This window comes from Anolis carolinensis, chromosome 2, assembly GCF_035594765.1.
Source record: "Anolis carolinensis isolate JA03-04 chromosome 2, rAnoCar3.1.pri, whole genome shotgun sequence".
Lineage (NCBI taxonomy): Eukaryota > Metazoa > Chordata > Lepidosauria > Squamata > Dactyloidae > Anolis > Anolis carolinensis.
This window is the reverse complement of record NC_085842.1, coordinates 45,277,733-45,291,294: the sequence shown is the minus strand read 5'-3', so window position 1 is coordinate 45,291,294 and position 13,562 is coordinate 45,277,733. Positions and strand designations below refer to the sequence as shown.

Genomic DNA, 13,562 nt, shown 5'->3' with positions numbered 1-13,562 from the left:
AAGTAGTTCAGTACACAGTAATGCTATATAGTAATTACTGTATTTCTGAATTTAGCACCAAAATATCACGATATATTGAAAGCATTGACTACAAAAATGCGTTGGATAATCCAGAACGTTGGATAAGCGAGTGTTGGATAAGTGAGACTCCACTGTAAATACTACATAGCATTACTGCGCATGGAACTACTTTTTCTGTCAAATTTGTTGTATAATATGATGTTTTGGTGCTTAATTTGTATAACGATTACCTAATTTGATGTTTAATTGGCTTTTCCTGAATCCCTTCTTATTATCCAACATATTCACTTATCCTGCCGGCCTGTTTACGTTGGATAAGTGAGACTCTACTGTATATTTCTAATCTTATATTATCTGCTCAGAACTGGATTATCTGAGGCCCCTTCTTCACAGCTGTATAAAATGCACACTGAAGTGGATTATATGGTAGTGCGGAGTCAAGATAATCCAGTGCAAAGCAGATAAGATTATAAATGGGTTATATAGCTGTGTGGAAGGGCCTTGAGTCTACACTGCCATATAATCCAGTGCAAATTAGATAATCTGTGGAAGAAGTCTAAGTGAGGCCTAAATCTACCTGTCCCCTAACTGAAACCTGGCTGTCCCTTGGTTGCTAGGCAACCAAGTGGGCAGAGATTAGCCCTCTAAACTGGCAGTAATTGGATAAAAAAATTATTGCTCTCCCTCTAATTAGGACTTTATTTTTCTTTTCTTTTTGTTGTATCAACCTTGAGGCGTGGATGATGGGTTGTGTTGTCAAATTTTGAGGTTGGGGGGCCTGTACTTTTGTTGTTTTGTGAATTGCCGTGATGCCATCACTCTTTTTTATATATAGATGATTTACAGCCTCTCTTCTAATCAGCTATTCCACTCAATTGCACTTGTTTCCTTAGCCCACTCCAATTGTTTTAACCAGGGCTACAATAGCATTTCCAGTCAAGGGGTATTAAGCATTGGCTACTCCAGTACAGTTTCTCAAGAAATATACAGAAGCTTTTACCACTAAATCTCAATGGCCTACTTAAGAGCAGGGCACTGGAGCAATTTCTAAAAATCACTCATTTGAATTCTTTCCCTTTATCAGAAATGTTTTTACCATGTCTAGGAGAATGAGTTTGCTCTTCTTTTTCCCAGGCATAGATGCAAGAAAGTTTTAAAATGGTGCATCCTACTCCTGCTCTAAATCAGTGGTTCTCAACCTATGGGTCCCCAGATGTTTTTGACCTTCAATTCCCAGAAATCCTAACAGCTGGTAAACTGGCTGGGATTTCTGGGAGTTGTAGACCAGAAACATCTGGGCACCCCGGGTTGAGAACCACTGCTCTAAATTGTCATTAGGATTACCTCTAAATGTGTAGCTCAGCCCTTCCGACAGATCCAGACATGCAGGGAGGCACGTGGTACAGACCTGAAAATGGTGACTGTGACCTCATGACCCATAGGGCAGACTCTGCTTGCCTTGAAACTCTTATTTTGCCTAAAAAATGAAAAGTGTTCTTTTAGAAATGACAGGATTTTGGAAGGTCGCTCTTCTGGACTGCAGCTGGCTCAGGGATCCTGTGACTTGTAAGTCCAAATTGCTTTGAGTGAATCATGGAATTCAGAGAAGGCAGGAAGGAGGAACATGTAGTACTGATCTGCAATAAATAGTTATGTCCTTATGAGAGATTTGGTAGACCTTTAATTTTACTCCACAGAAAGCAAAAAGGTTTTGGTAGGGCCTTCTTCCACAATCCAATCATAGAGTTGCTGACAATGAATTTTATTTTATTTTTTTTGCTTTTTCTGGAAAACCCCAAAAGCACTGGTTCTCAACCTGTAGATCCAGAGATATTTTGGCCTTCAACTCCCAGAAAACCTAACTGCTAGTAAACTGGCTGGGATTTCTGGGAGTTGTAGGCCAAAACACTTGGGGACCCACAGGTTGTGAACCACTGCCCTAAAGGAAAGTGTGTACTAAACTTACAGTCACCTAATGCAGGAGTATATCACATGTCTAAATTCCTATCTCACTGAAGGCTAGAGCCTGAAGAATTGCCTTTATAAACTACAATTCCCAAGTGATGTTTCAGAAGGTGGTACACTGAGGCAAAGCCACAACCTCTACTGAGCAAACTGACATCCAGGATCAAACTGACATTTATTTATTTATTTATTGGTTGATTTACGGTATGTTTAGAATCATAGAATCATAGAATAGTAGAGTTGGAAGAGACCACATGGGCCATCTAGTCCAACCCCCTGCTAAGAAGCAGGAAATCGCATTCAAAGCACCCCCGACAGATGGCCATCCAGCCTCTGCTTAAAAGCCTCCAAGGAAGGAGCCTCCACCACGGCCCCGGGGAGAGAGTTCCACTGTCGAACAGCTCTCACAGTGAAGAAATTCTTCCTGATGTTCAGGTGGAATCTCCTTTCCTGTAGTTTGAAGCCATTGTTCCGTGTCCTAGTCTGCAGGGCAGCAGAAAACAAGCTTGCTCCCTCTTCCCTATGACTTACCCCACCTTTCTCAACCCCGGAGGGGACTCAAGGCAGCTTCACAACATGGCAACAATTCAATGCCTTTCAAAACTTAGTACAAAAACAACTATTTAAAAATAAAACATTAAAATACAATTAAAACCATTAACATTTGATTCTGAGCAACAGAGTAAATCACATGAGCCATAGGCGTAGTCTGGGCCGTTCCATTGGTCTGTTCCGTATCTTCCTATCTTCATATCTTTGCCTCTTAGATAGAGGTCCAGAGAGAGGCGGGCCCCTTTGCATCTGACTGAAAGCAAGAAGCTCCCTTATGTAGGTCAAGCCATTGGTCTGTCTTGCCCAAGAACTGTCTGCTACTCTGATTGATGCCAACTTTCTATGGCCTCAGGCAGAAATCTTTTTCCCTTTCACCTGTTACCTGATTTTTTGACTTGAAATGCTGCAGTTTGATCTTGGAACCTTCTTCGTGTGTGTTGAAGCACTGAGCTGGTGTTACTCCAGTCCCCATTGCTGTAACACTGGAATTGCAAAACCAAAGTCATAGCATCAGATTTTCAGAAGCACTGTTGGTTCCTCTTCAAAACAGACATAACTGCATCAGAGGCCACTTGGCTTTTTTGTTTAAATCAGGGTTCCAAAGTTCTTGATACAAACACAAAATCTACAGAAGGTGACTTCAAAGGTGGCTGGGGGATTCAGGGTTTTATAATCCAAAAATGTAACTTTTCAGAGCTCTGGGATTAAGAGAGTATTTAAAATTTCCATTCCACTCTCAAAAACAATAATGTATATATGTGCAATGCAGCTACCGAGTTATGTGTATCAATGCTTTCCTATAGAATCGGACATTATCATTTTGATATCATTTTGACACTACAGACGAACCCAGAACTGGGAGGACGATCCCAGTAATCATCGGGAGAGGGATATATGAGAATGATAGCATGCTGGTCTCTAAAAAGAGACAAAGTCAGCGACAGATTCGGCCTTCATCTGTCCTACGTGATATTCCCAAGTATGATAACTGTAGTCTTAGGTCAAGTGCCAGAGTGAGGTCGAGTCGATTGGAAACTCGTTCTCTTTCCAACTTGCGTTCCATCCCTAGGCATACGGCCGAGAAGGTGCTACCAACGCCCCTCCTGTCCCTGCTACTATTCAATGCTAGGTCTATTGTCAACAAAACTGCTACCCTCTCTGACTTTATTCTCGATCAAGCAGCGGACCTGGTTTGTATTACAGAGACCTGGATCCGTGAGGGTGTTAACATTCCCTCACATGAACTGACACCTCCAGGCTTCCAGATATTTCAACAGCCACGGAGTGGGGGTCGGGGTGGAGGGGTAGCAATACTCTCCCGTGATTATTTTATCATCAAAGCTATTCCAACTCCAAAGATAGCTGGTATTGAGTGTGTTGGTGTGGTCCTGGCTAGTAGGGAATCCCTAGCCATTCTTGTAGTTTACCGCACGCCTGGGTCTCCGGGAGAAAGTCTGCTGAATTTATTAGATCTTGTGGCGGACTGGGTCCTGAAGTTCCCCAGACTTATTGTTCTGGGTGACTTTAATGTACATGTCGAGGCACTGCCATCTTCATCTGTGACTAAGGACTTAGTACCAACCTTTGAAGCTCTGGGGCTCTCACTACTCAAGACTCGCCCTACTCATCGGGCCGGCCACACTTTGGACCTGATTTTTAATATCGGAGTACAAACATCTCTATCTGCGGTAATTGATGTTCCCTGGTCTGATCACGCTGTCCTGAAGGCCCGGATTGAGATTCCATCTCCTCCTCCCCATCCTACCACACCAATCTTTGCTCGGTCTAGGAGACTCATGGAACCTGCTAGGTTCTTGAATGCCCTTAAGGGCCTGGGAACTGCGTGCGTCACTCTCAATGAGCTAGTCAACACCTGGAACGTCAGTTTGTTGGCTGCCTTGGATGAGATTGCCCCCAGACGCCTCCTTCGCCCTCACCGGAATCGCTCCCCCTGGTACACTAATGAGCTACGGACGATGGAGCAAGCACGAAAGCGGCTGGAACATCGGTGGCGACGGAAACCCGACGAGGTGTCACTGTCCGCTTTCAAGGCTTTTCGCAGGTCCTACGAGTCAGCCGTCAAGGATGCTAAAAAATCTTACAATTCCTCCTTAATAGCCTCTGCTAGATCACGCCCAGCTCAAGTATTCAAAATCGTTCGTGCTTTGACCAGTCCAGCTCCCTTAGTCTAAAACCCAGCAACCACGGCTCTTACAGCAGAGGCATTCCAGAAGTTTTTCACTGATAAAATCACAGTGCTTCAGCAGGAACTGCTCCCTACAGTTGATACCTTAAGTGAGCTTGAGACTTTGTGGCCGCTTAGTGGGCCTATCTTTGACCGATTTACTCCGCTTGACAAGGAAGATGTCGCTAGAATCCTAGCTGCTGCAAAACCAACCACCTGTTCCCTTGATCCGTGTCCCTCCTGGCTGGTGAAGAGCTGCCTGGAAGGTCTACTCGATCCGTTGAGTAATATCATCAATGGTTCTCTTGAACAGGGGGTCTTCCCGGACAACCTAAAAGAGGCAAGGGTTCGTCCCTTGCTAAAGAAGCCTAGCTTGGATCCCATGACCCTTGCCAACTATCGTCCTGTCTCCAACCTCCCATTCTTGGGTAAGATGATAGAGCGGGCTGTCCTGGGACAATTGCAACAATTTCTGGATGATACAGCCAGCCTGGACCCTTTCCAGTCAGGCTTCCGCTCTGGCCATGGGACGGAGACAGTCCTGGTTGCCATTACAGATGAACTTCGTCACCAGTCTGATAGCGGCGGATCAGCGCTACTGGTACTTCTCGACCTTACCGCAGCGTTTGACACCGTTGACTACGATCTAATGATTCACCGTCTCGCCATGTCCGGAGTTCGCGGTCAGGCCCTCAATTGGTTCAACTCATTTCTGCTAAACCGGAGCCAATGCGTGGAGTATATGGGTCAAGTCTCTGACAGATCTCCCCTCCTATGTGGGGTACCCCAAGGTGCAATTCTCTCCCCTCTTCTCTTCAACATCTACGTTAGACCCCTTGCTAGTTTGGCTCAGAGTTTTGGCCTAGACTGCTATCAATATGCAGACGACACCCAACTCCTTCTGCGCTTGGAGCCTGGAGCAACGTCAATACCAGACAATTTCACCTTATGTCTGGAGGCTCTGTCGAACTGGCTACATGCTAGTAGATTGAAGGTGAACCCGGCGAAGACTGAGATTCTCTGGCATGGCCGCTCAACTGGTCTGACCCACTTGCTACCCACCTTCGATGGTGCTGCCCTATCTCCTTCGCCTAAAGTTAAGAGCCTGGGTGTCGTTTTAGATTCGCAGCTGACAATGGAAGCTCAGGTCGCTGCTGCCAGCAAACAGGCCTTTTTCCACCTACGACAAGCGAGACAATTGGCACCCTATCTATCTGATGAGGCTCTGGCAACAGTCATCCATGCCACGGTCACATCTAGGCTGGACTATTGCAACGCCCTGTATGTTGGCTTTCCGATGTCCACGACCCGGAAGCTCCGTATTGTTCAGAATGCGGCAGCCAGGCTACTCACAAGAACACCCATGAAATACCACATAACACCAGTGCTGCAGCATCTGCATTGGCTTCCAACTGATTACCGTGGTCTATATAAAACGCTAGTCCTGACTTTTAAAACTCTTTACGGCCAGGGCCCATCGTATCTTAGGGACCGTCTCTCCTTCTCCCATCATCGGAGGTCGCAACGACCATCCCAACAAGACTTACTCTATGTACCGGGTCCTAGAGAAGTGCACTTGGAGAGGACCAGGCGCAGAGCTTTTTCTGTTTCTGCCCCTGCCTTATGGAATGCCTTGCCGCCCTATATGAGAGCCATGCGTGAGTTAGGGCCTTTTACCCTAGCACTCAAGACATGGCTCTTTACTAGAGCTTTTAATCTATTTTAATTTTTATCAATATTTGTATGTATGTATTTTTATCCTTTACAATTTTATCTTGTAAATCGCCTAGAGCATCGTGGATGGAGGGCGATTAATAAGTAATTAAATGATGATGATGATGATGATGATGATAATGATGATGATGATATATTTATAGAAATATGGAAACATTTAATACAAAAGGCATTTAGTGCTTGGTCCAATTTAGTTATGACTTGAATAGATCTATTGGGATTAATACTGATTTTCTCTGTAACGTCAGTTTGGACAGGGAGCATTCTGTATCTTAACACCACCTTTTCATTATATTTTTTCACTCTATGTACTCTTACTCACCAAACTTTTATTCATTTTCCGTTGTCAGCTGTTTCCTACAAAACTTTATAATTCCCAGCACTATAGTTTACAGATTAACCACAATATGTAGGGATTATATCTCGCAAGATCTGAAAGTTTCAATATGTCGCAACTTGCTTCCTCTGCCCACAATTTCAGGGAAATGCTGACTATATACGGTTTCCATTAGTGTTGTATTCCAGGCTTGGAAAGCTTTTGTGATTTTAAGATATGGCACCTCTAGTAAGATTAAGGTGTGTTGACCTCTTTTTCTGGCAGTATTCCAGCTGGGTAACTAAGCATGTTTTTTTCCCCTGGTCTTTAGCCAGTGCCACATTCTTTGAAACTGTTGTCAGAGATGACTACAAGCATCCTTTAATTTCAACATGAACCCTAAGAATCATCCTCTCCCAACAAAGGTGTGTTTGTGTGTGGCAGAAGGAGAGAGGTGGAAGCTGGCACAGCTCTGCTTACTATAAAAGAGCAAAAAAAAGCAAATGAATTTTATAATTCCTCCCTGCTCGCTTTTGCATAGTTATACATCCGTTTCTTCCTTCCGTAGTAGTGACTGCACAATAGTTGAACTTCCATCAGCTAAAAACATCAATGAATGGTTAGTGTAGTATAACTGCCTGATAAAGCTAAGAGAGGCAACTGTGGTTAGCTGTATTATAGTCTCTTTTAGTAAAATTATTGTTGTTATTGAATCCCCTTGGGGAGATAGGGCAGGTTACAAATAAAATCTTAATATTAGATTTTCATCACAAATTAAAAAATAAACAAAATAAAAGAACCCAGCACAAAAATAACCCCATGAAATATTCCCACCCCATTATCCCCTCCCATTCTTGTCAACTAAAATTAACAAATAAATACTACCCCCTTTAAAAAAAAATAAAGAGAAAAAACATTAAATACAAAACCCCTCTCCTTAAGCAAAGACAACTATGAAACTATTTTATATACTTTATGTTCTATTTAGCTGCATTTCAGCTTCTGTTAAATATAAATAATATTTTAAAATTAATACAGAGCCATGAGTAATATTAATATAAACATTTGAACCATTAGGACTATAGTTCAAATTCTAGTAAAATTAATCTTTAGCTAATTTCCTCCCCACCCCCTTTCCCCCCTTTAATTTAAGATGTGCCATAATAACAACAACAACAACAATTTTATTTATATCCCACCACCATCTCTCTAAAGGGACTTGGGGTGGCTTACAGAGCAGCACATGATAGTGCCATACAAACACAAAATACACCAGCAATTATAAATATCAATAACAACACTAAATGACATAACACAACAATTACAGAAATTAACAAAAAACAACTCAATTTAAATAAAATACTCAATAAAATGAAGCAGTAGTTTCTGGTTAAAAATGTGCAATAAAACCAAGTTGAACATCCCAACCACGAACCTTTTGTGCAAAGGAAGGTGCAGTGTAGACCTCTTGTGATAGTATGCACTGCCTTCCCAGAAGGACACAGCCAAATATTGAGAGTGCATGATCCAGCCAAAATCATTTTGCCCTGGGATTTCTTAGAAAATTGTAGAGTGTGAATTCTAAGATATTTTCTGATCACCAACAGGAATCCTAGTATGTTGCATAGCATACAAATGTCACATATTTTGAGGAGTGTTTGTGTGGTCAGAGGCGAATGTGCTCCACCAAACACCCAGAACAACCAAAAACACAAGGTGGAATTAAAAGGAAACAAGATCATACTGAGTTTTTTTCTAAAAAAAGAAACCTAGTCTTTGGTGTTATAGATATCTTCTGTTTTTTGAAAGCATGTTTTTATTTCTTTATCATGTTTTGAATCAATCTTGCCTTCTCAGAGTAAGACATATGATGATTATTCATCTTTTTCATGAGCTTTCTAAAAAAACCTGGAGAGCATTAAAATTACTGGTGCAGGGCCATTAAAGATACCCCATGCCTGTGTGCAAATTGGAGCTGAGATTGTCACAGTCCTGACTTCGCTCTCCAGACAATTCACCACCTGTTCTTTGAAGGCTCCTCTTTATCTGCAGTTCAGATATATTACTGGATTTTACTTCTATTAAGCAGGCTGTCTTAAACAGGGAAGATCTTGTGAACATATCCACCCTATGCCCAAAGCTTATCTTATTTGTGGCCTTAAGAAATATTATATGGCTCACCTGCATGACTCATGCGCTGACGTACATTCCTGAACTTCACTCTGTGCTGTTCCCTGATTTCCATTTGCTTCATCTCAGGTACTGTTTTGTATCTGCAGATAAAGGTCCAGCTGTTGAATCTTGTCAGGGGTTACCCCTTCCCTTCTCACTGCATCACTTCTCTTTAACTAGTGGAGAAGAAGAAAGACATGACTTCTCCTTAGACCTTATATGAACTGTGTATTCTGCTGTTTCTTTACCAGATTCTCAAAGGATCACAGATAGCTTTCTTTGATCCTCTAAAAGGCATGTGTCTTTTTATTAATATATTTCTTTCAGTTGTATGAGAATTGTGCACCTTCTATAGTCAGTTCTGTAGGATTGTAGACTGAATTTAACCCTATAAAATAGGGTGTAAAATATATTTCCCTGCATAGGAGTGATTTTAAAAAGAGAAATGTGTACTTGCAAGCCTGCTCCCAGCAGGGAAGCACAAATGGTAGAGCCCAGAGCACATGTGATAGGGAGTGCCTTTCAGAGGTAACTGCAAGCCTTTGAGTCATCACAGAATAGGTGGCTGGAAACATGACTGGCCCAAGGTGTTTTGCCCCAATTGTATGCACAGACGTTGGGCAGACTGGCATCTGAATAAGGCTACAACAATGACAATGGCTTACTGTCCTCTGTCACACCTGAGAGTAGCTTAGAAGATGCATGAGAGCCCTCTTGACAACTTGTAGCTCTGTCTCCCAACACTAATGGCTGTTGCTTTTCTCATCTGTTTTGAATCTGTATAATTGCCTCTCTCTGTACAATAGTAGGTCTGTACCTCTAGCACAGTAGTTCTCAACCTGTGGGTCCCCAGGTGTTTGTCCTACAACTCCCAGAAATCCCAGCCAGTTTTCTGGGAGTTGAAGTCCAAAACATCGGGGGACCCACAGGTTGAGAACTACTGCTCTAGCAGGAAAGGACCTTTTGCATGTGCTCTGAAACCAAAAATCCACAGTCTCTTTATTCTGTTTAGGAACAAGGAAATCAAATTCTGTAGTCTGAAAGCATAAAATAAAGTATGTTTTTGAGATGCTAAAATGGGTCTAGGATTGATGAGTGCATGGAATGAGAGGCTACAACATATATCCTGTGTATGTCTAGACATTTTAGATGAAAAACCATCCCAAAAGACCTACATTATCTACAGATCAATGTGACTGCTTTAGCTTAACTCTTATCAAAAAAAAAAAGAGGAAATATCATTTTGTCTAAATAGATTGGTGAAGGCACAAGCTTAGTCTCTTTCAGGAGCACCTAAAAAAAACACCACCCCATCCTCTCTCTCTCCATCATTGCACTTCTGGCCTTTTTGAATGTCTGGGAAGAAGTGGTTATGGGAGCTGACCTCCTGAGCTGGTATTGGTACTTTCCCTTCTCCACAAAGTAACCCTTGACTTATTCATGAGTCATATCAAAATCCACAGTTTTGGCCCTCACCTTATACATGAGGTTGACTTATATTTGAGTATATATTGTATTTCTCCAGAGTTCCTCCACAAGTTGTGAGTTATAAATGAAATCTCCAGCTGAATGAATCATATTTCCAAAGCCACTGTAGGAAAATTAATTCCATGTTCCCGCTTCTAAAGATAAGTCTGTTTTTCTTATACCTGGTTCTGTCATTTATTCAGCATGCTATGCCAAGTTTCCAATTCACAAAGGAAGGAAATACGGATAGGATAAGCCACACACTTTCACCGTGTGGTTCTAACACTGTAAAGATGAGACCAGAACAGTCCTTTGGCAATGTTGATTTATGTAGGTCCTAAATGCCTTGAAGCCATTGAATTGGGATGTGTATCTTTTCCGTGACAGTAGCCAGAAGTAATAATAACTTTGCAAGTATAATCTGCATCTATTCCTTTTCTTAAAGTTTCTAAGATCAAAGTAGTAATTTATTGTCCAATGTACTTTTGCCTTCCTTGACTTTATGTTCTTAATATTTTCCGAATTATTAGAAAAGAACACCTTTAACTGTTGCTCGGTAATTGGGAAACTATTGTTTTTGTGTGTCTATAGCATTTCTGGTTACTATCAATTACACATAGTTTGTTCTGTAATCTCCTACTTTGTGAAGTCTTGCAAATTCATAATGATAAAAGGAACACTGTATTTTGTTTCAAAACATGTGCCAGATACAGTAGGACTGCTAACTTGGGAGTACGTTTGATTGAAAAGAAGTGTGTCCTGTTTGCAAATAAATCGTTGAAAGTTTGTGGTATCTGCATACTCTAGAACAGTTTGTGATAACACTGTCAATATGTACAGGGGGAGAAAGCTTGTAACGTTTATTTCTCCACTGAATATCATGCTTATTAGTCAGCAGACCTATTTCCCCAGATCATTTCTTACTTGGTGCAGTAGTAGAAATACTTGAATTCTTGCACAAGTCTCCTTATTTTCAGTAAAGTTATGCAGGAGATGTTCCTGCTGATTGTGCCTAATAAGAACTGAGGAATGTCAGGGCCACTGAATTATTAACTTACAAGTATATCCCAGCCCTAAGCTTGTTTATTCAATTGTGGTCACAGATGTTTGAAAATGAAGCTTTCTGAAGCTGAACAGAATGCAATCATGTTCATTTTGTATGATATGGAGCATTCCTTTTTCTTTCCACTAAGGAGTTTCTGCATGGTAATATTTCTCTCATATATGGGTCCAGCAAAGAAAATAGTCAAAACAGTATCTTTTTTACAAAACACATGAAGCTTTTAATTTGTTTTCATAGCTTTATGTCATATACATGTTTGAGTATGAGGTTGAGGAAGGCAAATCATAAAATCATAGAATTGGAGATGACCATAAAGATCATCCAATCTCAAAATCCTGCCATGGAGGAGAACACAACTAAAACTCCGAAGAGAAAAAAAAGTGTATCCACAGCTGAAACTTAGCATTAGGAAAATCACAGTTTGTACTAAGTTCCCAATATGGGATGGGAATTCTTGGGACTTTGATTCCAAAAGGTGATTTTTTTTTTCCAGGTTCTAAAATCTGCTGTTGGTCACAAAAGAATCCTATGAGCTGCTTTATTAACCTTCCAGCACCTAGAAGCTGGTTGTCCATAGAAGTAGGGTTAAGACATTGGGATCATATTGATTGGCTCCCACTTTTTCAGTTTCAGTAAAACTCAAGTTTATGAACCCAAGGATCCTGGATACTTGACTTCAATAAAAGTTTCAAGGCTTAATTAGTTAATCAACTAGAAAACTGTTTTGAAGATGCTGTTTATTTGTGCATGTATTTCATAATGACTGTATTGGCTTGCAGCAGTGGGATATACATCTTTGAGGATGTGGCATATTTTATGGGTTAGGGAAAGTACCGCCTCCTTCCTCATCACACCAGACTGATAGTCTTCGATGCAGTTATCTCACAAGATGTGATATCCCCTTTTCCTTCTTGCCTGACACTGGATACTCAGCAAGACAAAATACTGATTAATTGTATTAGTTTTATACCCCACTTTGCCTTCAGGGAATTGAAAGTAGTGTAGTACATTTCCCTTATTAATACTTTACCTTCACAATAACTACTTTGGGAAGTAAGTCATTCTGGCCCATGATCATCTCTGAAGAGCCAGTCCCTTGATTCACTTTTTGTACCACTTCCTCAAAGGCCAATCATTAGCATTGGCTTACTTCCTAGAATGGGCTTGGATTGGCACCAGTCAGTCTGGTTAGGGCTATTTCATGTGTGTCTCCATGCTCATATAAAATATATTGTATACACATGATAAATGCATATGCAACTGATACGAAAAAGGGCATGACTGAACCAGGGTCAAGTTGTAACTTCACACCCTGGAACAAAAATCATGCTTTTATTGGTTACTTTTAGAACGTAATTCTTCCTCACCAAAAGTTGAACTGGGATTTCTTCTTCATATTTTTCTGGTCCTAACAAAAGGAAGTGCTAGACCATTCTCTCTCTCTCTTTTTCTCTGAGTGTGTCCTCCACATACAAATATGTTGTGTTTTTCTACTGCTTTAATGGACAACATCTGTTACAGAACTCCAATATGCCAATGATACCGTAGTCTTTGCACATTCAGAAGGAGACATACAAGCCACTCTAAACACCTTTGCAAAAGCATACGAGGAGCTCGGCCTCTCATTGAATATCGAGAAAACCAAAGTGTTCTTCCAGCAGTCAGCAACAAATCCTTCTACAATCCCAGAAATACAGCTTAATAGTGTAATGTTAGAAAATGTTGACTATTTCTGCTACCTTGGCAGCCACCTCTTCACAAAAGTCAACATTGACACTGAAATACAACACTGCCTGAGCTCTGTGAGTGCAGCATTTTCCCAAATGAAGCAGAGAGTGTTTGAGGTTTGGAACATCCATAGGGATACAAAGGTGCTTGTTTATAAAGCTATTGTCCTCCCAACCCTGTTACACACCTGTGAAACATGAACCGTCTACAGATGTCACACTCAACTCCAGGAACGATTCCATCAGCATTGCCTATGAAAAATCCTGCAAGTCTCTTGGGAAGACAGGCGGACAACCATCAGCGTGCTGGAAGAAACAATGCCTCTTCAAATTCCACAGCACAGCTGGTCACAGCTAATT

The 13,562-nt window shown here is 41.3% G+C and overlaps 1 protein-coding gene and 1 long non-coding RNA gene across 3 annotated transcripts in view; one reads left to right on the top strand and one right to left on the bottom strand.

Moving 5' to 3' along the window:
• frmd4b (FERM domain containing 4B) overlaps positions 1 to 13,562 on the top strand; it is a 285,193-nt gene that overhangs the window by 212,271 nt on the left and 59,360 nt on the right. The window lies entirely within an intron of this gene.
• LOC134295990 (uncharacterized) overlaps positions 1 to 13,562 on the bottom strand; it is a 72,971-nt gene that overhangs the window by 14,190 nt on the left and 45,219 nt on the right. The window contains exon 2 of the long non-coding RNA XR_010002537.1: positions 8,955 to 9,121. This is a non-coding gene — a long non-coding RNA (uncharacterized LOC134295990). The remainder of the gene's footprint in view (positions 1 to 8,954; positions 9,122 to 13,562) is intronic.